This window comes from Hylobates moloch, unplaced genomic scaffold (assembly GCF_009828535.3).
Source record: "Hylobates moloch isolate HMO894 unplaced genomic scaffold, HMol_V3 SCAFFOLD_8, whole genome shotgun sequence".
Classification (NCBI taxonomy): domain Eukaryota; kingdom Metazoa; phylum Chordata; class Mammalia; order Primates; family Hylobatidae; genus Hylobates; species Hylobates moloch.
In genome coordinates this window covers 42,856,179-42,880,569 of record NW_026652283.1, presented here as the reverse complement: position 1 = coordinate 42,880,569, position 24,391 = coordinate 42,856,179, and the positions used below count along the sequence as shown (strand labels likewise).

The following is a 24,391-nucleotide window of genomic DNA, read 5'->3' as shown; positions in this document are numbered from 1 at the left end:
ATCTTAAGGATCTGGATTTTTACCTTATGAGCATTGAGAAGTATATTAGGCCATTCTTGCATTGCCATAAAGAAATATCAAAGACTGGGTAATTTATAAAGAAAAGAGGTTTAATTGGCTTAGAGTTCTGCAGGCTGTATAAACATGGTGCTGCATAGCTTGACTTCTCGGGAGGCCTCAGGGAGCTTTTACTCATGGTAGAAGGCAAAGCTGGAGCAGGCACATGGTAGTGTGGGGAGGGGGGTGTCACACTTTTACAACAACCAGAACTCACTCACTATCTCAAGGACAGAACCACACCCTGAGGAATCCACCCCCATGACCCAAACACCTCCCACGAGGCCCCACCTCCAACGCTGGGGCTTACAGTCTGACATGAGATTTGGGCAGGGACAAAATATCCAAACTAAATCAAGAACTATTGGCTGGGCGTGGTGGCTCACGCTTGTAATCCCAGCACTTTGGGAGGCCGAGGCAGGCAGATCACCTGAGGTCAGGAGTTCGAGACCAGCCTGGCCAAGATGACGAAACCCTGTCTCTACTAAAAATACAAAAATTAGCTGGGCATGGTAGCATGCGCTTGTAATCCCAGCTACTAGGGAGGCTGAGGCAGGAGAATCACTTGAACCCAGGGGGTGGAGGTTGCAGTGAGCCAAGATCATGCCACTGCACTCCAGCCTGGGTGACAGAGCAAGACTCTGTCACAAAAAAAAAAAAAGAACTATCGAATGGGCTTTTAAGTAGTAGAGTTACAGCTCAGATTTGTGTTTTAGAAGGACCATTTTGGCAACAATAAAAGAATGGATTCAGATGCTGGAGTTAGGGATGCCAGTTAACAAGCTGTTATAATATTCCAGGTGAGAGACAAAAGTGAAGCAGTGACATTGTGGTGAGGATAAGATGGGGTGGGGGGCATATTCTTTGAATAAAGAAGACAAAATGCAAGTTCTTAAAGTGTACCACCTATTGTGACTACTTTATTTATTTAACAAACAAGCCCTGTACCATGTAAAATAATGCCAAGTTTTCAGTATAAGTATTTATGAGGAGCTAAAATTCTTCTTTCTGTCATGTCTAGGAAGTTGGGATTCTTTTCTACCTGGAGTCCATGTTAAATGGAATGAATTTATTAACTGCCCCTTTATGTCTCCACCACTTGGAACATGCCATTTATTTAGTAATATCTGTTAACTGAAATAGGTTATACTATATTTTCTGATTCCATTTCTATTTATCCTCATCTAAAGCCGTTATTCAGATATTCACTTAATTACAAAAAATAAGAATACTACTCACATCTATGACAATTTTGACAGATTATTAAAAGCTATTTAAGGCCAGGCATAGTGGCTCATGCCTGTAATCCCAGCACTTTGGGAGGCTGAGACAGGTGGATCACCTGAGGACCGGAGTTCAAGACCAGCTTGGCCTACATAGTGAAACCCTGTCTGTACAAAAATACAAAAAAAAAAAAAAAATTAGCTGAGCATGATGGTGGGCGCCTGTAATCCCAGCTACTTCGGAGACTGAAGCGGGAGAATCATTTGAACCCAGGAGGCAGAGGTTATAGTGAGCTGAGATTGTGCCACTGCACTCCAGCCTGGGCAACAAGAGTGAAACTCCATCTCAAAAAAAAAAAAAAAAAAGGCTATTTAAACTAATGTTACGGTTTTTAAATTTTGGAAACCTGATGGCCAAAAGTAAGAGTGGCACAGGGCACTAAGATTTGTTTCCAGAGCCCATATTCACTCACCTCTCAGTTACTAAACACATGTACACCTCTATACCTGGACCACCCCCTGCCCTTCCACCCAACTTTTTTTTCTAATAAGCCACAACCACCAGGAGGGTGTGGTCTCTATAGGTTTAGCAGCTAATATACCCCTCTTGTCTCCTGAGAAGATGTGTTCACTAGCCACTAGTTCAGTAGTTCACTGTCAGAAAAGATATGAGCATGTTGGTTAATAAGTGAAGCAAATTCTTTTTTGTTTGTTTTTATTGATATGTAATAATTGTACATTTTGATGGGGTACCTGTGATATTTTGATACATGCATACAATGCTTAGTGATCAAATCAGGGTCATTGGGATATCTGTCACCACAAACATTTATCATTTATTTGTGTTGAAAGATTCCAAATCAAAGCTAATTTTTTGGTGCCTTTAATGAGAATAGCCACTCAGCTACTATTTTCCCCTTAACCCTCTCAGATATATTGTGTCCAGACCTTGCCCCTATTTATATACCATTTCCTCCTTCCATAAACACACGTGCACATATAGTCTCTGTCCTTATTTCAGCTTTGGTTGGCCTTGTGATCTCATCACATCTGGTAAATCTGTCCTTTATTCACCTATCTATCTACAGTTGTAGGCTCATGTTAGCAGTGCTAGGTTCACTGAAGGTTATAGACGAGTGTCTGCCTCCCCAGTTGACTGAATGATTGAAATGAGAAAATTGGTGGCAAATGCATAGCACCATGTAGCACGTAGTAGATGCCCACTGTGTGTTAGTTGCATCTGAATCAAGATTCCCAGGCCTCCCAAGAAAAGGGAACTGCACACAGAGCCAGGAAAGTGCTCTATTTTGGTCAGGAAAAATAAATATGAGATGAGGCTTGTGCAGTGAACCAGTACTCTCATAACTGATTTTTTCGTGATTATATGTTTGTGGTACACAAATAGAAATAGGAAAATGGGGAAGTGAGATGGGTGGCAGTAGATTATGAAGCAGAGAATCTGGGTTCTCCCACTGATTGTAATTAGGTCTGCCCAAGGGACCAGAAAAAAAAACTCCCATTCCATACCTCTCTTCCAGAATCCTTAAGCTGCCCCTTGACTCTGCCCATTCGCTCTCTCTCTTGCCCTCACAAACTCCAGATGCCTGAGAATGGTAGCAGTTTTCGACATGTATAATGAAACAATTGGCATCTCTCAAGCTGTTTGAAATAGTGAGATGTGATTTATGCAGTTCATAAATTTGACCACATTTACTGTTTTCTTGGGAATACATAAAACTCATATAGGGTTTTTTTGGCAAGCTTTTATTGTAACACCTACTGTGCCAGCATCAATACATATCAATTTACAAAATCCCCAATTTTAAATAAGTGTTGGTGATTTTCAGGAAAATCTTACTGAAAACTAGTGATAAATTGTGTTACTAAATTTCTTCCCTTGGGCCGGGCGCGGTGGCTCATGCCTATAATCCCAGCACTTTGGGAGGCCAAGGTGGATGGATCACTGGAAGTCAGGAGTTTGAGACCAGCCTGGCCAACATGGTGAAACTCCATCTCTACTAAAAACAAAAAAAATAAAACAAATTAGCCAGGAGTGGTGGCTCATGCCTGTAATCATAGCAACTCAAGAGACTGAGATAGGAGAATCGCTTGAACCTGGGAGGTGGAAGTTTCAGTGAGCCGAGATCATGCCACTGCACTCCAACCTGGGCGACAGAGTGAGACTCTGTCTTAAAAAAAAAAAAAAAAAAAAAAATTCCCTTGAGTCCCTAGATTATTTTTGAGGAACTATTACAGTTATAAATGAGAATTTCTGAATCTCAATAATGACTTACTAGAAAAAAAACAAAACATAAACATTCATATATGTTAAGAAGATGAGAAAAACCTGGCAAACTCAAACCAAGCAAAGAAAAAAAGAGGAGGTTCTGAGGGTGATATGGCAAGAAGGCAGGATTGTGGTTATAAGCTGTTAAAATTTATTGTCTTGTGCTAAGGAAAGCTGGAATGTTTTTGACTGTGGCTGACTAGCAGGTGCTTTCTCACCATGTGCTTTCATGCTACCTTTCTGAGTGGCCTAAGCTTGACTAGCCATTAGCAGACCATCTTCTAAGAAAATATAGCCCTCCACTTGCTGAAACTGCTCCAGAATCATCTTACCTACTGCCCTAGAAAACTAAGGTCAGTTGCACCTTTTAGTTTCAGTAATATGAGGCTTTTGAAGTTTGTGGTCCTATCATGCATGATTTTAGTTACCTGTTTTCCCCCACTCTCTGCAGATTTATCAGCCTGAAGTCCCCAGGAAAATGTGACATGTCTTTGTAGTTGCAGAGGTCCTCTACTCATGTTGTAGGAATGAGTCAGGAGAGAAAAAAGGAGCTGGATATGGAGTACCAAAAGTGTTAACTGAGCTGGATCGGAGCAGGAGGCAACCCATGCTGTTTAAGTGAACTGGAATTTAGAAGACTGGAGTTTCAGCCTTGGCATCAGCCCAGCTGGCAGCACATAGCTGAACCCAGCCAAGTTGAGCAAAGCTAATAAAGAACATATCCTCTAAATTACTATACCAAGGCCAATGATACACTGCTGTGAATGAAAAATAAGATTCCAGTCCAGGAAACTGATAAACCAAATGGATTTTCCCCAGCTCTTTTTTTCTTTTCCATTGTTCATGCTCTCCTGTGCCATGCAGACACACACACACACACACACACACGCGTGTGTGCGCACAATAGCCTATTTTATATTTTATTAATTTATTCCCAATTCCCTATGCTCTGTTGTTGCTATAGGGAAGAGAAATCTGATGATAAATTCTTCTGGGCAGCTGAGACTCCTAAGGATTATTTAGAGAAACCTAGAAGGCAGCAGAGGCCTAGTGTCCTTCATTATTATAACTAGGCATGTTTAGTTCTTCATCTTCTCTCCTTTATTCAGGTATATACTCTTGTTTTATTCATTGGTTTCAGAGTAACATAGTGGAAAGAATATAGACTTTGGAGACCAAAAGATCTAGGTTCAACTCCTAGCTTTAGCTGTGTGGCCTTTGGCAAGTCTTTTAACTTCCGTGAGTTCAGTGTCTTCATTTTTAAAATATCCAAGTATGATAGTTGACTCAGGAAAAAGCATTTGTGTAATTGTTTGAGTTGTAAGCTCAACTAGCTACTTTTTTCATGGAATATTATCTTTGCTTGAAAAAAACAGCAGAGTTGGATATTTAGCAGACATTTTCTCCAAAATGAAATGATCTGATCACTTCAAGGAAGACAACCTATAAGCATTTTCTGTCAATTACAAATTTAAGATTTCAAATGAAAATTAAAAATTTTGAAAAAATATGTATCCACCAGCATGAGCTTTACATCTTATCAATAAATACAGACTTCAGAGTTAACTCTTTACCATTTCTCTCCCATCTAAAAGTTACATTGGTTAAGAATCAGTTATTTGCCCTACTATTAAATGTGAGATGTGAGGAAAGTAAAAAGTCATAGAGTCTTAGAGTGTTGGGGCTAGAGGAAATCAAATTCAACCTCCCACCTAATTTAAGACTCATCTTGAAACCATCCCTATAAATGCTTATTTGCTCTTACTTAAATGCTCCCACAGACAGAGATTATAACCTCCCAAAGGAGCACTTTTAATTTGTGATAGCTCGAATGTCTAAAAATACTGTTTTTTACTGTAAGCTGAAATATGCTTTCCCCAGTATCTATCCATTGGCTCTAATTTGGTTTTTGTTTCATCCGAAACCTTTTCACATACTCTTGTTTCACTAGGTCTTTTTTTCCCCGCTATTTTTGAGATTGTATAGTTTCTAAGCCCCTCATCATCTTGAGCTCTCTTCTCTTTTTCTTTCTCCCCCCTCCCCAACCCCAGGTTCAGCTTTGACTTTAGAGTTTTCTTTTCTTGATCCATTTAAGTTTAAAATGCTGTGCCTAGAATAAACTCTAAACTGCAGGGGCAGCCTCATTAGTGTGAAATGCAGAGGCATTCTCATTTCCCTTTAAAAAGGACTATACTGGCTGGGTGCAGTGGGTCATGCTTGTAATCCCAGCACTTTGGGAGGCTAAGGCAGGCGGATCACGGGGTCAGGAGTTCCAGACCAGCCTGACCAATATGGTGAAACTCTGTCTCTACTAAAAATACAAAAATGAGCTGGGCGTGGTGGCAGGTGCCTGTAGTCCCAGCTACTTGGGAGGCTGAAGCAGAAAAATCACTTGAACCCAGGAGGCAGAGGTTGCAGTGAACTGAGATCATGTCACTGCACTCCAGCCTGGGCAACAGGCTCAAAAAAAAAAAAAAAAAAAAAGAAAAGAAAAGACTATACTATGACCTCACATGTTAAAGATAAGGGATTGTGTTTTTATATTTTTATATTCTGTAATGGTCATGGTAGATGCTTTATGTTACTCGTTGTCTAGTCTCAGTGCAAGTTGAACCAAACTTCAAGACATAATGGCCATGTTAGATGAGGGGATTTTCTGGTAGTTAATTTTTTTTGCTGCCTAGGGAGTAGAAATGGTAATTCATAAGACTTGGAAAGTACCTTTTTTTTTTTGTTAGAGATGAGATCTCACTATGTTGCCCAGACTAAGTGGAAAGTGCTTTTACAATTCTCTTTTATCACAATACCCGGGTTGTGATAAACTTAGTATTTTCCTTAGTAAAAGTTTTCATCAGATACTTCCTCTTCTTTATATTGTGATAACTTTTCTTCACTCAAATCAATAGGGAAATACAGTATTTGCTATATAAAAACATAGAAGCCTACCTTAGAGCTGAATTCACTCATTTATATATAATCAATAATCAGAGTATACCTATAGACACAGTCTTATTTTGAGCTTTCCGTGGAAAAGAGTGTAGGTCACCAGCCTAGACCATAAAAATATGTTTAAACTTTTGTTTTTCTCCTGTTTAGTACTAGATTAAACTAATCACCTTTTCTAATGTTGTTTAGAGCGTGTTTACTGAGCATCATCTTAAGAAGAAAGGAAGTTAACATTTAGCAAGCCCATACAAGGTCCTAAAGAAACTTTGATACATTATCTGAGTAAACTTCACAAACCCAGTGGGATTTATAATATTTGCCCTTATTTTACATAAGGAAACGGGCTCAGAAAGGTTGAGGGGAAGAATAAGAAACTAAGATTTATGGAGTCCCTAGGTCATGTCAGACACAGTACTCATATCCACATTCTCAAACTTTATCTCAGCTAAACTTCATAATAACCCACAACTTAAAGAGGTTATTTGCAAGGACTTGAACCTAATTCCATGGGTTTCTGACTTCAAAGTCTGTTCTTTCTCTCATACCACACTTCACTTCTCTATGCCTCAAAGGAGGTTTAGAGATAACCGTTAGGTAGATAAGGTTGAGATAATTGTGAATATGGAGTGAATTAATGAATGTTAAAGTACTTTGAGAATTATGAAGTGCAAGTCTCATATGATAGGTTTCCATCTGTGATTTTGGAGATGCATAGTGAGACCTACAGGAAACTCCAGGGCCCTTTTTTAAACCAGCGGCTGGTAGTTTGGATGCGTTTGAAATGTGTGTTGGGAGTAGAATGGGAAGGATTAGGAGTGGAAGAGAGATCCTTCAAAGCACTAATGTAATATAACATAGAAAGAACTGTTGCTGATTTGATTTTTTTCTGCATCCTGTTTAGATGTGCTGTATTTTTATGGTGAAAATATATACATTTAGAATTAGCCAGCTGGACTCAGTTTAGATAATCGCAGTTTTGTTGGCAACATCCAGAGCATCATAATCAGGAGCCAGTCAAACATCTGCCTTCTTCTCTCCCTCAGGCCTGATCAGGGTGTTGACCACATCAGTGTCATAGAGCTTCTTTACAACCTGTTTGATCTGGTACTTGTTGACTTTGACATCCACAAGTGTGTTGTTGTCTTCTATCTTCTTCGTGGCTGACCCAGTGGTCAGGAGGGACTTAATAATGGCATAGTGGTCACGCTTATTTCTTTCTCCTGTGGGTGCCCTTCCAAGGATATTCGGGCTGCCTCCAGAGCTGTAGTGTCTTGGGCTGCCAGGTTGGTGACATGTACATTTGTGGGCTGGGGGAGATGGGGGATGGCGGGGAGGAGGGGGGAGGGAGGGAGTGCCTGTGTTCACTTCAGTACTGCCTTCTTGGCCCTCAAAGGCTTGGCTTTGGCTTTGGCTTTGGCTTTGGGAGGGACAGGAGTTTCCTTCTTTGTCTTCAGTGCCATCTTGTGAAAAAAGAGCTACATCTGTATATTTTTTCAGAACCATAAATTCTCACAGAATTTTCAAATTGAAAGGATCTTTTTAGCAGTTTGCTGTCACTTCACTTAACCTCCCTTAGCAAATTATTTAACTTCCATTAGTCTTTGTTTCTTCATCTATAAGTTGAGGCAGTAACAGTACCTACTCACAGGGTTGTTGTAAGGAGTTAAGAATTTACATATTAGAACACCTGGCACATACTAAGCATTCAAAAAATGTGAGTTGTTTTCTATTTTAATGCTGTTACTTTGTAAATAAGGAAATTGAAGCCTAGTAAAAGGTCACTTTCTCAAGTTTTACTTGAATTAGCTACCAGATGATATATGTTGTTTGTATGATAATAAATAAGGTGAGTCTTTCATGAGTAAGTATTTAAAAGTTTCAGTTTATGTGTATTACAGAAGCAGGTGCTTGTGAAATAGTTGTCAAAATAGAATGAAATATTTAAGAGTTACCCAAAAATATATAATATATAAAGCTCAAAATAATACTATAGAGACTGAATAGGTGAAAAAGAGGGAAGACTGGGTAGAACTTATTGGGATTTGTGTCATTTGCTGAAGGATGTTTAGAGTTGATAACCAGTTCGAGAGGCAATTAATTCCAGGGGGTTAACATGCAAGGCACCAGCTAAGAAAAAGAATCGTTCCAAAAACTTAAGCACAGGGACTATGTCAAGAAACTGAAATCAGACAGGGTGAAAGAATAGCACGGCTTATTCTGAATTTACACAGAAAATATTACAAAGAGACCATTGAAGAATTTTAACCAAAGGAGTGACATGATCACATTTGTGTTTTAGACAGATCTTTATGACCTGTTAGATAAGGAATAGAGGTAATGATGGGTTAGAATAAGTTAGAGGGAGAGAGACTGGTTAGTTCACCATTTCAGTGATTAAGACAAGGGATTTGAAGATGTATATTAAAGTTGAGGCAATGGTATTAGAGTGAAAGAAATGAATTTGATTAGCTGGCTGTGGTGGCACATGCCTGTAGTCCCAACTACTTGGGAGACTGAGGCAGGAGGATTGCTTGAGCCCAGAAGTTTGAGGCTACAGTGAACTATGATCCTGCCACTGCACTCCAGCCTGGGCGACAGAGTGATACCCTGTTTCTAAAAAAGAAAAGAAATGAATTTGAGACATTCAGGAGACAGTTTCTCTGGAAAAGACATATTCTTTTTTGAGCCACATTCCTTTAAGCTTTCAGTGCTAGAGGATCCTAAAACTAGAAGCAGACTAAGATCAAATGCTAGGGAAACCATGGACTTGATGCCAAACTAAGCAAAAAGAATAAATGCTGAGTTGCAGGTAGACCATGTCATTAGCAGAATATGCCAGATCTAAACATGAACAACTAGAAAGCTAAGTCTGAAATCAGTCAGCAGAGTTGCAAATTAAGAAGACTAGTTGTCCAGATGAGTTTCCAGTAAAAGATACAATTTCTCCTAACCTTAAAGGCCAATACTCTGAGCCAGTATCTGACAAACTAACTTGATTTCTAGATATACATTTTACTTCAAGAACACTAAACTAATTACCCATTTATTGTTTTAGGTAAAGTATTTTTGCCCTTTTGTATACTTAGACATATTGCACATTGCCAAAACTGAAGCAGAACTGAAGGGCCCTAGAGTGATTAAAAACTAGCATGTTCTTTGAACTAGTTTGAAAGACTGGAAATGGCTGCTAATGTGTGTAATCCCTTTAGCAGCTGGTCCCAGCTAATAGCCCAGTTACTGCCTGTGAAGTGGTAAGCATTAGGATTGTTTCATACTAATTATCAGCATGAGAAGAATGAGAAAAAAGGTAGGGAAAGGAGAAAGATACTGGCCTGTCTGCACTTTGTATAGTCTCATGTTGGTCCACTTTCGCCACAGAACAGGATTCCCATTGACTGCACCTCTACAGGAGCAGAGTTTCAGGGTCCCAGAACAATTAGGGTCAAGAGTATCATTTTGCCGTAGTTGCCTGATGACTGTTTTCTTTCTTTTCCTCTCCAATCTACCCTGCTCTTCACCTCCCACATAGCAACATAGTAGCAGAAAGTTCACTACAGTCAGATGAGAACAAGGCTAAGGTTTATTGAGCGTTCACTATGTAGCCAGTGCCGGATTGATCCCTTCAATTGTTATTTCATGTAATCTTGACAATAATCTGTAGGTAAGTACTATTATCTATTTTACAAATGAAGAAACTACAATGCAGAGAAATGAAGTAACTTCCTCAAAATCACACACCATGTTCAAATGTCCAGCTCCACCTTTGCTATTTATTTCCTGGGAGATCTTAAGCAAGTATTTTTCCTCTATAATGTTTAGTTTCTCCATCTATTTTTTAAAAAGGTTAAACTAGATGACATAAGGTTGCTTCCAACTGTCAGTATTCTAAGACTATGTTGGGTAAATCATTCTGTTAATAATTGTAATAAGTCATAAAAGTTCAGTGTCTGTTCCTATTATTGCTAGTATTATTGAATCTAGTGTTAACTTGAGCTTCCTACTTTCCTAACCTCTTTTGCTCTTGTTAACATTTTGTATATTCTATTCTGGTTATTATTTTTTACAGTTTCTTAAAATACAGTTTAATCACGCTGTATATTTTAGTGTATGCTATCTCATATTCTGTTTTTCACTAAATATTATATCATCTACCTTGTTCTATGTTGTTATACAGTCTTTATAACCATCATTTTAAGTTATTATGTAAGAGTTGATTGAATGGATATGCAATTGTTTGCTTAATTATTCCCCTAGTTTAATGGTCCAAATTTTCTTTTTTAATAATGATATGATAAACATACTTAAGCATTTTTCTCAATGCCAAGGAACATATCCTTAGTTTCCCAGAAATACAAGACGGTGTCAAAGAAAGAATATTTTTAAGAATCTTGGCTGCACAGAGCCAAATCTGCTCATTTAAAATATATATATTTGCATGTTCAACCAAGAATCATCTGCTTAAAATCGACCAGAATACAGCATCAGAATGGCACGTTTTCCTGCTTCCAGCATATTTTTATATAGAAAACATAGACCCCAGGAGCTAGGAGGTCAGCACTGTCATATACCAGTTACAGCATTCATAACTACAACAGAACTTATTACAAACCAGAGGAAATAGATCTAATTTTTTTCCCAATTTTCTACTGCCCAATACATGTGCTGTCACTTGGGAATAGGTTTTACTCAGAATTGTGACTGTGGGACTGCAAATATTCCCTGGGAAAAAGACTGCACATAGTATATCCAAGGCCCAAAGCTTTGGGGACTACATGGAATATAGGTTAGCCTCTGTTTTGAGAATTTGTAATCTGCTAGGGAAATAAAACATAAACCACTGAAAAAGCAGTCAAAGCAAAGCAGAATTCTAGAATCAAATGCTAGAGTATGGGTTACATTTATTCACTCAACTAATATTTATTGAGCACCCACCATGTGTAAAGCATAATTGTAACATGTGGACATAACAACATAGTCCTTAAGAAGTTGTATTCTAGTTGAGAGAGACATAAACAGGTAAACTGGTAGCGATAATTTATCTGGAGAAAAAATAAAGACAGGTAAAGGAGAAGAGGGGAGTAGAGAGTGCCAGGGGTTTGGGGTGGTGAGTTGGAGGTATTGTTTTATACAGGATGATGAGGGAAAGCTTCACTGAAAGGTATCATTTGAGCAGAGATATGGCTGTCTAGGAAAAAGAATTTTTTTTTTTTTTTTTTTTTTTTTTTTGAGGCAGAGTCTCACTCTGCTCCCCAGGCTGGAGTGCAATGGTGCAATCTCAGCTCACTGCAACCTCCGCCTCCTGGGTTCTAGCAATTCTCTTGCCTCAGCCACCTGAGTAGCTGGGATTACAGGCACCTGCCACCACGTCTGGCTAATTTTTGTATTTTTAGTAGAGACGGGATTTCATCATGTTGGCCAGGCTAGTCAAAACTTCTGACCTCGGGTGATCTACCAGTCTCAGCCTCCCAAAGTGCTGGGATTACAGGTGTGAGCCACGATGCCTGGCTCTTTTTATTCTTTTTAAAAAAATTCTTTTATCTACCACTAAGAGGGAGAAAGAAATTCTTTCCTAGTAAAGAGAGTTGCAAGTTTAAGCGCACCAAAGCAATAGTTTGCTTAGTTTAACAATTCTCAAACTGTGCTCCTTAGATCCTTGGGATCCCCAAGACCCTTTCACAGCATCTTCAAGGTCAAGACCATTTTCGTAATGTTAACTCTACTTGCCTTCTTTACTGGGTTAATATTTGCATTGAATGGTATAAAAGCAATGGTAAGTAAAACTGCTGGCACCTTGACACAAATCAAGGCACCAATTATAGTAATAGTAATGATATACTTCATTGCCACATGTTGCAGGGGGACCAAAACAAAACCAAAAAGCGACTCAGGCATAAGCCAAGTTCACTTAACAGTGTCCTTGATGAAGCAGTAAAATTTATTAAGCTTATTAAATCCCAGCCTTTGAGTACATATCTTAACATTCTTTGCGATGAAAGGAGAAGTATGACTAGCGCAATTCTGGTGCATACTGATGTACTGTGGTTGCATGAAGAAAAAACGCTTGTATAATTGAGCTGTCAGCTGAACTAGCTACTTTTTTATGAAACTCCATTTTTACTTGAAAGAATGACTAACAAGACAAACTCGTTATTCAGATTTGGGTGTTTGGCAGACATTTTCTCAAAAATGAATTAAGTGAGCCTGTCACTTTAGAGAAAACAGCTAATAGCATTTGTTGGCAATGATAAAATTCCAGCTTTCAAATGAAAATTAGAATTTTGGAAACCCTGTGCCTGCCACCATAATCTTGACAGCTTCCCCGTATGTAAAGACTTTTCTGATGAGATTGTGGTGATACCAACTAATGTGTATTTTTGATACTGAATAATAAAATATGCTGATATTTGGAAAATCTGTATAAGTCAGTGAAACAGTGTTTTACAAATGACCAATGCATGATGTTACAAAATCAGGCATGGATTAAAAATTCATTCAAAGTACAAGATAGACTAAAAGATTTTAATATTAACAGAATATAAAAAGTTTATTAGTATTATTTCAACTTTCACATTTCAATTAACTTTTTTTTTATTATTATACTTTAAGTTCTAGGGTACATGTGCACAACGTGCAGGTTTGTTACATATGCATACATGTGCCATGTTGGTGTGCTGCACCCATTAACTGGCCATTTACATTAGGTATATCTCCTAATGCTATCCCTCCCCCTTCCCCCCATCCCACAACAGGCCCCAGTGTGTGATGTTCCTCACCCTGTGTCCAAGTGATCTCATTATTGAATTCCCACCTATGAGTGAGAACATGCGGTGTTTGGTTTTCTGTCCTTGCGATAGTTTGCTGAGAATGATGGTTTCCAGCTTCATCCATGTCCCTACAAAGGACATGAACTCATCCTTTTTTATGGCTGCATAGTATTCCATGGTGTATATGTGCCACATTTTCTTAATCCAGTCTATTATTGATGGCCATTTGGGTTGGTTCCAAGTCTTTGCTATTGTGAATAGTGCTGCAAAAACATACATGTGCATGTGTCTTTATAGCAGCGTGATTTATAATCCTTTGGGTATATGCCCAGTAATGGGATGGCTGGGTCAAATGGTATTTCTAGTTCTAGATCCTTGAGGAATCGCCACACTGTCTTCCACAATGGTTGAACTAGTTTACAGTCCCACCAATAGTGTAAAAGCATTCCTATTTCTCCACATCCTCTCCAGCACCTGTTGTTTCCTGACTTTTTAATGATTGCCATTCTAACTGGTGTGAGATGGTATCTCATTGTGGTTTTGATTTGCATTTCTCTGACGGCCAGTGATGATCACTTTTTCATGTGTCTGTTGGCTGCATAAATGTCTTCTTTTGAGAAGTGTCTGTTCATATCTTTTGCCCACGTTTTGATGGGGTTGTTTGATTTTTTCTTGTAAATTTGCTTAAGTTCTTCATAGATTCTGGATATTAGCCCTTTGTCAGATGGGTAGATTGCAAAAATTTTCTCCCATTCTGTAGGTTGCCTGTTCACTCTGCTGATAGTTCTTTTGCTGTGCAGAAGCTCTTTAGTTTAATTAGATCCCATTTGTCCATTTTGGCTTTTGTTGCCATTGCTTTTGGTGTTTTAGTCATGAAGTCCTTGCCCATGCCTGTGTCCTGAATGGTATTGCCTAGGTTTTCTTCTAGGGTTTTTATGGTTTTAGGTCTAACATTTAAGTCCTTAATCCATCTTGAATTAATTTTTGTATAAGGTGTAAGGAAGGGATCCAGTTTTGGTTTTCTACATATGGCTAGCCAGTTTTCCCAGCACCATTTATTAAATAGGGAATCCTTTCCCTATTTCTTGTTTTTGTCAGGTTTGTCAAAGATCAGATGGTTGTAGGCGTGTGGTATTATTTCCGAGGGCTCTATTGTGTTCCATTGGTCTGTATCTCTGTTTTGGTACCACTACCATGCTGTTTTGGTACCACTACCATGCTGTTTTGGTTACTGTAGCCTTGTAGTATACTCTGAAGTCAGGTAGCTTGAGGCCTCCAGCTTTATTCTTTTGGTTTAGGATTGTCTTGGCAATGCAGGCTCTTTTTTGGTTCCATATGAACTTTAAAGTAGTTTTTTCCAATTCTGCGAAGAAAGTCATTGGTAGCTTGATGGGGATGGCATTGAATCTGTAAAGTACCTTGGGCAGTGTGGCCGTTTTCACATTATTGATTCTTCCTATCCATGAGCATGGAATGTTCTTCCATTTGTTTGTGTCCTCTTTTATTTCACTGAGCAGTGGTTTGTAGTTCTCCTTAAAGAGGTCCTTCGCGTCCTTTGTAAGTTGGATTCCTAGGTATTTCATTCTCTTTGAAGCAATTGTGATTGGGAGTTCACTCATGCTTTGGCTCTCTGTTTGTTATTGGTGTATAGGAATGCTTGTGATTTTTGCACATTGATTTTGTATCCTGAGACTTTGCTGAAGTTGCTTATCAGCTTAAGGAGATTTTGGGCTGAGACGATGGGGTTTTCTAAATATACAATCATGTCATCTGCAAACAGGGACAATTTGACTTCCTCTTTTCCTAATTGAATACCTTTTATTTCTTTCTCTTGCCTGATTGCCCTGGCCAGAACTTCCAACACTATATTGAATAGGAGTGGTGAGAGAGGGCATCCCTGTCTTGTGCCAGTTTTCAAAGGGAATGCTTCCAGTTTTTGCCCATTCGGTATGATATTGGCTGTGGGTTTGTCATAGATAGTATGATTTTTTTATCTTATTATTTTATCTTATTATTATTTTTATCTTATTTTATCTTATTATCTTATTATTTTGAGATATGTCCCATCAATACCTTATTGAGAGTTTTTAGCATGAAGTATTGTTGAATTTTGTCAAAGGCCTTTTCTGCATCTATTGAGATAATCATGTGGTTTTTGTCTTTGGTTCTGTTTATATGCTGGATTACATTTATTGATTTGCATATGTTGAACCAGCCTTGCATCCCAGGGATAAAGCCCACTTGATCATGGTGGATAAGCTTTTTGATGTGCTGCTGGATTCGGTTTGCCAGTATTTTATTGAGGATTTTTGCATCAATGTTCATCAAGGATATTGGTCTGAAATTCTCTTTTTTGGTTGTGTCTCTGCCAGGCTTTGGTATCAGGATGATGCTGGCCTCATAAAATGTGTTAGGGAGGATTCCCTCTTTTTCTATTGATTGGAATAGTTTCAGAAGGAATGGTACCAGTTCCTCCTTGTACCTCTGGTAGAATTTGGCTGTGAATCCATCAGGTCCTGGACTCTTTTTGGTTGGTAAGCTATTAATTGTTGCCACAATTTCAGAGCCTGTTATTGGTCTATTCAGAGATTCAACTTCTTCCTTGTTTAGTCTTGGGAGGGTGTATTTGTCGAGGAATTTATCCATTTCTTCTAGATTTTCTAGTTTATTTGCGTAGAGGTGTTTGTAGTATTCTCTGATGGTAGATTGTATTTCTGTGGGATCGGTGGTGATATCCCCTTTATCATTTTTTATTGCATCTATTTGATTCTTCTCTCTTTTCTTCTTTATTAGTCTTGCTAGTGGTCTATCAATTTTGTTGATCTTTTCAAAAAACCAGCTCCTGGATTGATTAATTTTTTGAAGGGTTTTTTGTGTCTCTATTTCCTTCATTTCTGCTCTGATTTTAGTTATTTCTTGACGTCTGCTAGCTTTTGAATGTGTTTGCTCTTGCTTTTCTAGTTCTTTTAATTGTGATGTTAGGGTGTCAATTTTGGATCTTTCCTGCTTTCTCTTGTGGGCATTTAGTGCTATAAATTTCCCTCTACACACTGCTTTGAATGTGTCCCAGTGATTCTGGTATGTTGTGTCTTTGTTCTCGTTGGTTTCAAAGAAGGTCTTTATTTCTGCCTTCATTTCGTTATGTACCCAGTAGTCATTCAGGAGCAGGTTGTTCAGTTTCCATGTAGTTGAGCAGTTTTGAGTGAGTTTCTTAATCCCGAGTTCTAGATTGATTGCACTGTGGTCTGAGAGACAGTTTGTTATAATTTCTGTTGTTTTACATTTGCTGAGGAGAGCTTTACTTCCAACTATGTGGTCAATTTTGGAATAGGTGTGGTGTGGTGCTGAAAAGAATGTATATTCTGTTGATTTGGGGTGGAGAGTTCTGTAGATGTCTATTAGGTCCGCTTGGTGCAAGCTGAGTTCAATTCCTGGGTATCCTTGTTAACTTTCTATCTCGGGTCAAATTCACACATAACAATATTAACTTTAAATGTAAATGGGCTAAATGCTCCAATTAAAAGACACAGACTGGCAAATTGGATAAGGAGTCAAGACCCATCAGTGTGCTGTATTCAGGAAACCCATCTCACATGCAGAGACACATATAGACTCAAAATAAAGGGATGGAGGAAGATCTACCAAGCAAATGGAAAACAAAAAAGGCAGGGGTTGCAATCCTAGTCTCTGATAAAATAGACTTTAAACCAACAAAGATCAAAAGAGACAAAAAAGGCCATTACATAATGGTAAAGAGATCAATTCAACAAGAAGAGCTAACTATCCTAAATATATATGCACCCAACACAGGAGCACCCAGATTCATAAAGCAAGTCTTGAGTGACCTACAAAGAGACTTAGACTGCCACACAATAATAATGGGAGATTTTAACACCCCACTGTCAACATTAGACAGATCAACGAGAATGTCTAATAGATCTTCAAGTGGGAAATTGTATTAAAAACAAGAAGTTTAAGGGAAATTTCTAAGCTGGTAATATAAACTTGGAAGTTTTAATTATAGGTAGAATTTAAAGCCATGAGGCTAGAAGAGATCCTAGGGTTGTGTTCTGAAAATGTGGTCCCCAGACCAGCAGCATCAGCACTGCCCAGAAAAGCAAATTCCCAGACCTACTAAAGCAGAAACTCAGAGGCTGGGGCTCAGCAATCTGAGTTTTAACAAGCCATGCAGACTAAAGTTTAAGAACCACTTACCTAAGGACTAGAGTGTAGACAGAGAAGAGAATCTGTTCATGACACTCCTGGGACATGCCCATCATTTACAGGTTGGTAAATATTTTACATCTCCCCTTTTTCTACAGTATGAATCTTAGTTTTCACCAACATCAATCCTATAATACACATAAAATAGTTTCAGAATTCTATACGCATACCACTATGGAAAAACTCTTAGAAGAGTTCAAGATTTGTTTACGTTTTTTCCTCCTTAGATGGTTAAAGTACTTAAAGTACTCTGTTCAGAAATTACTTGAATTACTTTTTTTCCTTCAGTGTAATTATGTTATTCATTTAAAACGCAGTTGTGAATTAGCCAGGCACGGGGACACACATCTGTAGTCCCAGCTAGCTACTCAGGAAACTAAGCTGGGAGGATCACTTGAGCCCAGGAGTCCGAGGCTGCAACGAGTTATGATTGAGCCACTGCACACCAGCCTGGGTGACAGAGTCAGACCCTATCCCTAAAAAAATAAAATGTAGTTGAGTTTATTTGTTTCTGTTTGCATTCAGTTTTAGGTTCAGTTTTTTTCCTTATCTTTGTGGATTTAATTTTATTTTTTGAATATATAGAAAATCAACTTGCTTCCAAGAGTCAAAAATCATACAAAAAATTTACTAAGAGAAGTATCGTCCACCCTTTCTCTTCTACCTTATTCCTTCCACCACCACTACCCTCTGTAAGCAATCACTTTCACTGTTTTCTGGTTTATCCTCCAATGTTTCATTTTACAAAAGTAAGCAAATTTATGTGTGTTTTCCTACCCTTCTTACACAAAAGGTAGCACACTCTATATTCTCTTTTGTACTTTGCTTTCTTCTTTTACTTAACAGTATACCCTGGGAGTCACTCCATTGCAAGTTCACAAAGATCTCCCTTATTCTAAGCTGTAGAATACTCCATTGTATATGTGTGTGTATACAATCAATATAGTTTCTGGTATTTTACAATTACAAATAATGCTACCATTGCATAAATAATACACACACACACACACACACACACACCAGAAACTATATATATTGTGTATAGATTGTTTGTTATATATGGTATATTGTACAATAATATGTCATACTGTATATGTATTGCTTAATAAGCTTGTACACATGTATTTTCATATTTGGAGGTATATCGTCAGGGTAAATTACCAGAAGTGGTATTCTTGGGTCCAAGGGTAAAGGCAAATATAGTTTTGTTAGATACTGCCAAATTCCCTTCCACAGAGATGCTACCAGTTTTCATTCTCACCAGCAATGTGCCTGTTTTCCCGTAGCCTCACCAACAGAGTATATTATCAAGCTTTTGACTTTTTTGCCAATCTGATGGGTGAGAACTGGTTTCTCAGTATAATTTTATTTGCATTTGTCTTTTTATGAATGAGTTTAACATCTTTTCATATGTCTAGGATGCCATTTTATCTTCTTTTTTCTTTTACAGGTTGTCATTTCTTTTGTTCATTTACCCGTGTGATTATAGGTCCTTTTTCCTCTCAATTTGAAAAATCCTTTGTATGTTAGGTACACCCTTTTATTGTAATATATATCGTAAATATTTTCTCCCAATTTGTACTTTGCTTATGATAGTTTTTCATTTGTTTCCCATGCAAAACTTTTAATTTTATAGTTACATTTATTAACCTTTCATTATAGGAATTCACCTATATTTTCCTCTAGTACTTATATTTTTTTTCTTTTTTATCGTTACATCTCCGATCCATTTGGAATTTATTCTTGTATTTGGTGTGAGAAATAGATCTAATCTGTGTTTTTCCAGTGGCCATCCATTGTTCCACTATCATTTATTAATGTCTTCATCTTTGCCCTAGTAATTTGAGATACTGCTTTTATCGTATCCCAGATTTATGTGTATAGTTGAGTCTGTTTTTCTATTCCATTGGTGTGCCTGTCCATTGGTGTACCAGTACCACAGTTTTCATAATAGAAGCTTTGTATTTTAATGTCTGCTAAGGGTAATTCCCTCAGCTCTCATGTTCTGTTGTTTTCTTAGTTATTGTTACGGTTTCTGCTTTGTGTGTTTGGGGTTTTTTTTGGTTTTGTTTTGTTTTTTGAAACAAGGGTCTCATTATATTGCTCAGGCTGGTCTCCAACTCCTGAGCTCAAATGATCAGCTTCCCAAGTAGGTGGTACTACAGGTATGCACTGCTGCACCCAGCTAGTTTGTTGTTGTTGTTGTTGTTTAGAGACAGCATCTCGCTATGTTGCATAGGCTGGTCTTGAATTCCTAGCCTCAAGTGACCCTCCCACCTCGGCCTCCCGAGTAGCTGGGACTACCAGTGTGAGCTACAGTGCCTGGTTGTGGTTTTTTTTAATATATATAAAGTTTAATGTCACCTGATCCAGCTCCAGGGGCAGGGCAGGGCAGGGGCAGTGGGGAAAATTTTCTTTGTATTTTTATTGAAGTTGCCTTAAATTTGTAAGTTAACTTAGAACTAACAACTTGATGATATTGAAAAATAAAAGAACAAGGATAAGAGATGTATATATGATGGAATACTACTCAGCCATAAAATGGAATTAATTAATGGCATTTGCAGTGACCTGGATGAGATTGGAGACTGTTACTCTAAGTGAAGTAACTCAGGAATGGAAAGCCAGACATCATTTCTCACTTATAAGTGGGAGCTAAGCTATGAGGATGCAAAGGCATAAGAATGACAAAATGGACTTTGGAGACTCAGGAGGAAAGGGTGGGAAGGGGATGAGGGATAAAAGACTACAAATACAGTGCAGTGTATACAGCTCGGGTGATAGTTGCACAAAAATATCATAAATCACCACTAAAGAACTTACTCATGTAACCAAACACCACCTGTTCCCCAATAGCCTATGGAAATAAAAAAAAATTATTAAACATGTCTCAAAGAGAGCTACCCTATAGTCAAATTGTCAGAAGCCAAGAAAAAAGAGAAAACCTTGAAAACAGCAAGAGAAAAATGATTCATCATATAAATGAGATCCTCAGCATAACTACTGGCTTACTTATGATCAGAGACAAAAAAGACCAGAAGGCAGTGGGATGACATTCAAAGTATTAAAAGAAAAAAACAAAAAACAACAAAAAACATCAGTCAACAGAGAATTTTATATCCAACATATTCTCTCTCAAAATATAGGTGAAATAAAGACAAATGCAGGTAAAGACTGAAAGCATGTGTTGCTAGCAGACTTTCCTAATACTAAAGTTCTTTAGGCTGAAAAGTGACACCAGACTGTAGCTTGAATCCACACAAAGAAATAATGAGCACTGATTAAGGTCATCACATAGGTAAATAAAAGATAATATACACTTTTATACTTTTATTTTAACTGATTAAACATAACTGCATAAAGCCATTTAAAAAAAGAGAGAGACATGGTAGGAGGCGATTAGATCATGGGGGCAGTTCCCCCATGCCAGTCTCGTGATAGTGAGTTCTCACAAGATCTGATGGTTTTATAGGGGGCTTTTCTCCCTTTGCTTGCCACTCTCTCTCCCACCTGCCACCATGTAAGACATGCTTCTTCCCCTTCCACCATGATTGTAAGTTACCTGAGACCTCCCCAGCCCTGCGGAACTGAGTCAATTATGGAACTGTGAGTCAATTAAACCTCTTTATAAATTACCAACTCTCAAGTGTGTCTTTATAGCAGTGTGAAAATGGACTAATACCATATCTAACAAGTATCTCATAAGAAACATGTTTAAAAACTGAACTGTTGGTTCCCTTCCCCAATGTTTACATCCCAGTAAATGGCATCATTTTCCTCCAAATTGCTTAAGCCAATAATATTGGATCATCTATGACTCCTCCCTTTCTTTAAAAAAAATTTTTTTTTATACAGACAGGGTGTTGCTCTGTCGCCCAGGCTGTAATGCAGTGGTGTGATCACAGCTCGCTGCAGCCTTGAACTCCTGGGCTCCAGTGATCTTCCCACCTCAGCCTTCTGAGTAGCTGGGAACACAGGTGCATGCCATCACTTCTGGCTAATTTAAAAAAATTTTTTTTTCTAGAGACAGGATCTCGCTATGTTGCCCAAGCTGGTCTCGAACTCCTGGCCTCAAGTGATCCTCCTGCCTCCCAAAGTACTGGGATTACAGATGTGAGCCACCATGCCCGGCCCTCCTCTATTTCGTTGGATATGATTTTATAATTTTGTGTTTTGTCTTTGCTAATTTTCTTTCACTGACATCCAATCATGTCAGCTCTTTCTTCCAACGTATTCTGAATCTAACTAATTATCATTTCTCCTACTACTCTCTTCTAAGATTTCAGTTCATCACTATCTTTTGTCTTTTTTTGTTTGTGTTTATTTTATATTGATATAAGAGGGTGCTGGATTCATTTCCAATACCCCCAGAAGACTCACTTATACTCCCTTTTGGTTGAAACCCCACCTGCCCAACCTACCTGCCCAACCCCTCAAACTATCACTACAGATCAGTTTTTCTGTTTTCAAACTTCATATGAAGAGAATTATAAAATACATACTCTGGCTTCTTTTGTCTAACATTATTTCTGTGAGATTCACGTTGTTGCATACAATAATAATTGTTCTTTTTAATTTCTCTGTAATATTCCCCTTTATGAATATACCAAATTTTTAAAATCTGTTGGGCCTTTAGGTTGTTTCCAGCTTTGCCTCTTGTGAAAAATGCAATGGTGAATATTCTAGCATATGGCTTTTGGTGGTCATATCACTCACTTCTCTTGGGTATATACTGAGATGTGGAATTGTTAGGTCATAGGATATACAGCTAAGCAATTTGTCAAAATGATTTACATTCCCACAAGCAATGTTGAATTCTAGTTGCTTCACATCCTCACCAATATTGTCAGTCCTTTAAATTTTAGCAGTTTTGGTGGAGATATAGTGTCCATAGTTTTAATTTGCATTTCTGTATTATTAATAGTATTCAACAACTTTTTGTATGCTTATTGGCCATTATATTCCTTTTTGTGAAGTGCTTCATCAAGTCTTACCGTTTTTTAAATTGCCCAGTCTTCATTATTGATTTTTGGGCATTCTTTATATATTCTGGATATTATTTTTCTGATGTATGTGTTTTGTATATCTTTTCCCACTTCCTGGATTTTTTTCATTTTCTTCATGTCCTTTGATTAAGAGAAATATTTTGTTTTAATGAGGTCATATATATCCATCTTCAGTCTTTGATAATTAATGCTTTTTGTGTCCTGTTTTAATAAATCTTTGCCCGCCCCCATAGTTTTGAAGGTATTCTCATTTGTCTTCTAGAAATTTGATGTTTTAGCCTTCACATTAATTTTTTGTATCTAGTGTGAAACAGAACTCAAGTTTAATTTTTTTCCATGTGGATACCTATTTGACTCACCACAATTTTATTGAAAAGACCATTTTTTCTCTCCACAGAATTGCAAGGGCACATTTATCATAAATCAGATGACTATATATGTGTAGTTAATTTTGGAACTCTCTATTTTGCTCTGTTGATTCATTCATCTACCCTTGCACCAATAATATATGTCTTTTTTTTTTTGAGAGTCTTGTTCTGTCACCTAGACTAGAGTGCAGTGACACCATCATGGTTCAATGCAGCCATGACTTCCAGGGCTTAAGTAATCCTCCCACCTCAGCCTCCAGAGTCCCTGGGACTACAGGTGTGCACCACCATGCCCAGCTAATTTTTTAAAAAAATTTTGTAGAGACTGGGTCATGCTATGTTGCAAGGCTGGTTTCAAACTCCTGGCCTCAAGCAATCCTCTTGCCTCAGTCTCCCAGAGTGCTGGGGTTACAGCCATGAGACACCATGCCCAACCAATAATATATGTGTAAATTACTGTAACTTTATAATGAATCTTGCTATTTGATGATGCACGTTCTCCAGCTTTGCTGTTATTCATCAAGATTGACTTGGCTACTATAGGTCCTTTGCATTTCCTATTAAAATTTAGAATTAAATTGTCAATTTGCATACATACACCACACATTTTTTAGAAACTGCTGAGATTTCTATTGGAATTGCATTGACTCTAGATCAGTTTGATGAGAGTTGACACCTAACAGTGGTGATGCTTTCAATCTATGAATGTAACATATCCGTTCATGGCCATGTGGTATCTAGATCTTCTTTAATTTCTCCTATCAATATTTTATAGTTTTCAGTGTAGATCTCTTGCCCATCTTTCACTGAATACTTGATGTTATTTGATTTTGTGGATTTTTAAATAATTTTCAAATTGTTGCTATTTAGAGAAATATATTAGATTTTTATATATTAGATTTGTGTCTGGTGACCTTTCCAAGTTCATTTTTTTATTTTAATAGATTTTGTAGACTTGTAAGGAGGAATATTTATGTAAACAATCATGTCACGTACAAGTAATGCTTCTTCCCTTACAGTCTATATTTGTAGATTTTATTTCTTTTCCTTTCCTTATTACATTGACCTCCAATACAATGTCGAATAGAAGTGGTGATAGTAGTTATTTTGTTTTATCCCATAATTCAATAAGAAGTGTTCAATATTTCACCATTAAGAATGCTGTTGGTTATAGGTTTTTTATAGATGCCTTTATCTAGACTAAGGAAATTCTCTTTTATTCCTAGTTTACTGATAATTTTTATCATGAATGGGTGTTGAATTTTGTCAAATGCTTTTTCTTCATCTATTGAGATGATATATGGGTTTTCTCTTTCATTTAGTGAATGTGTTCAGCTGATTGTATTTTCCATTGTTAAACAACCTTTGTATTTCTAGAATAAATCCCACCTAGTTATGATATATTGTCCTGCATGTTATGATATGATATATATATAGGATTGTATATCTGATAGACATATAGAGAGCTAGATTTAATTTACAAATACTTTGTTAAAGATTTTGCATGTATGTTCAT

General features: G+C 37.7%; 1 protein-coding gene and 1 pseudogene across 13 annotated transcripts in view; one reads left to right on the top strand and one right to left on the bottom strand.

Annotated features, from left to right (window-relative positions):
* SCMH1 (Scm polycomb group protein homolog 1) overlaps positions 1-24,391 on the top strand; it is a 213,033-nt gene that overhangs the window by 135,499 nt on the left and 53,143 nt on the right. The gene's annotated exons all lie outside the window — the stretch shown is intronic.
* On the bottom strand, positions 7,161-8,320 carry LOC131384024 (large ribosomal subunit protein uL23-like; annotated as a pseudogene).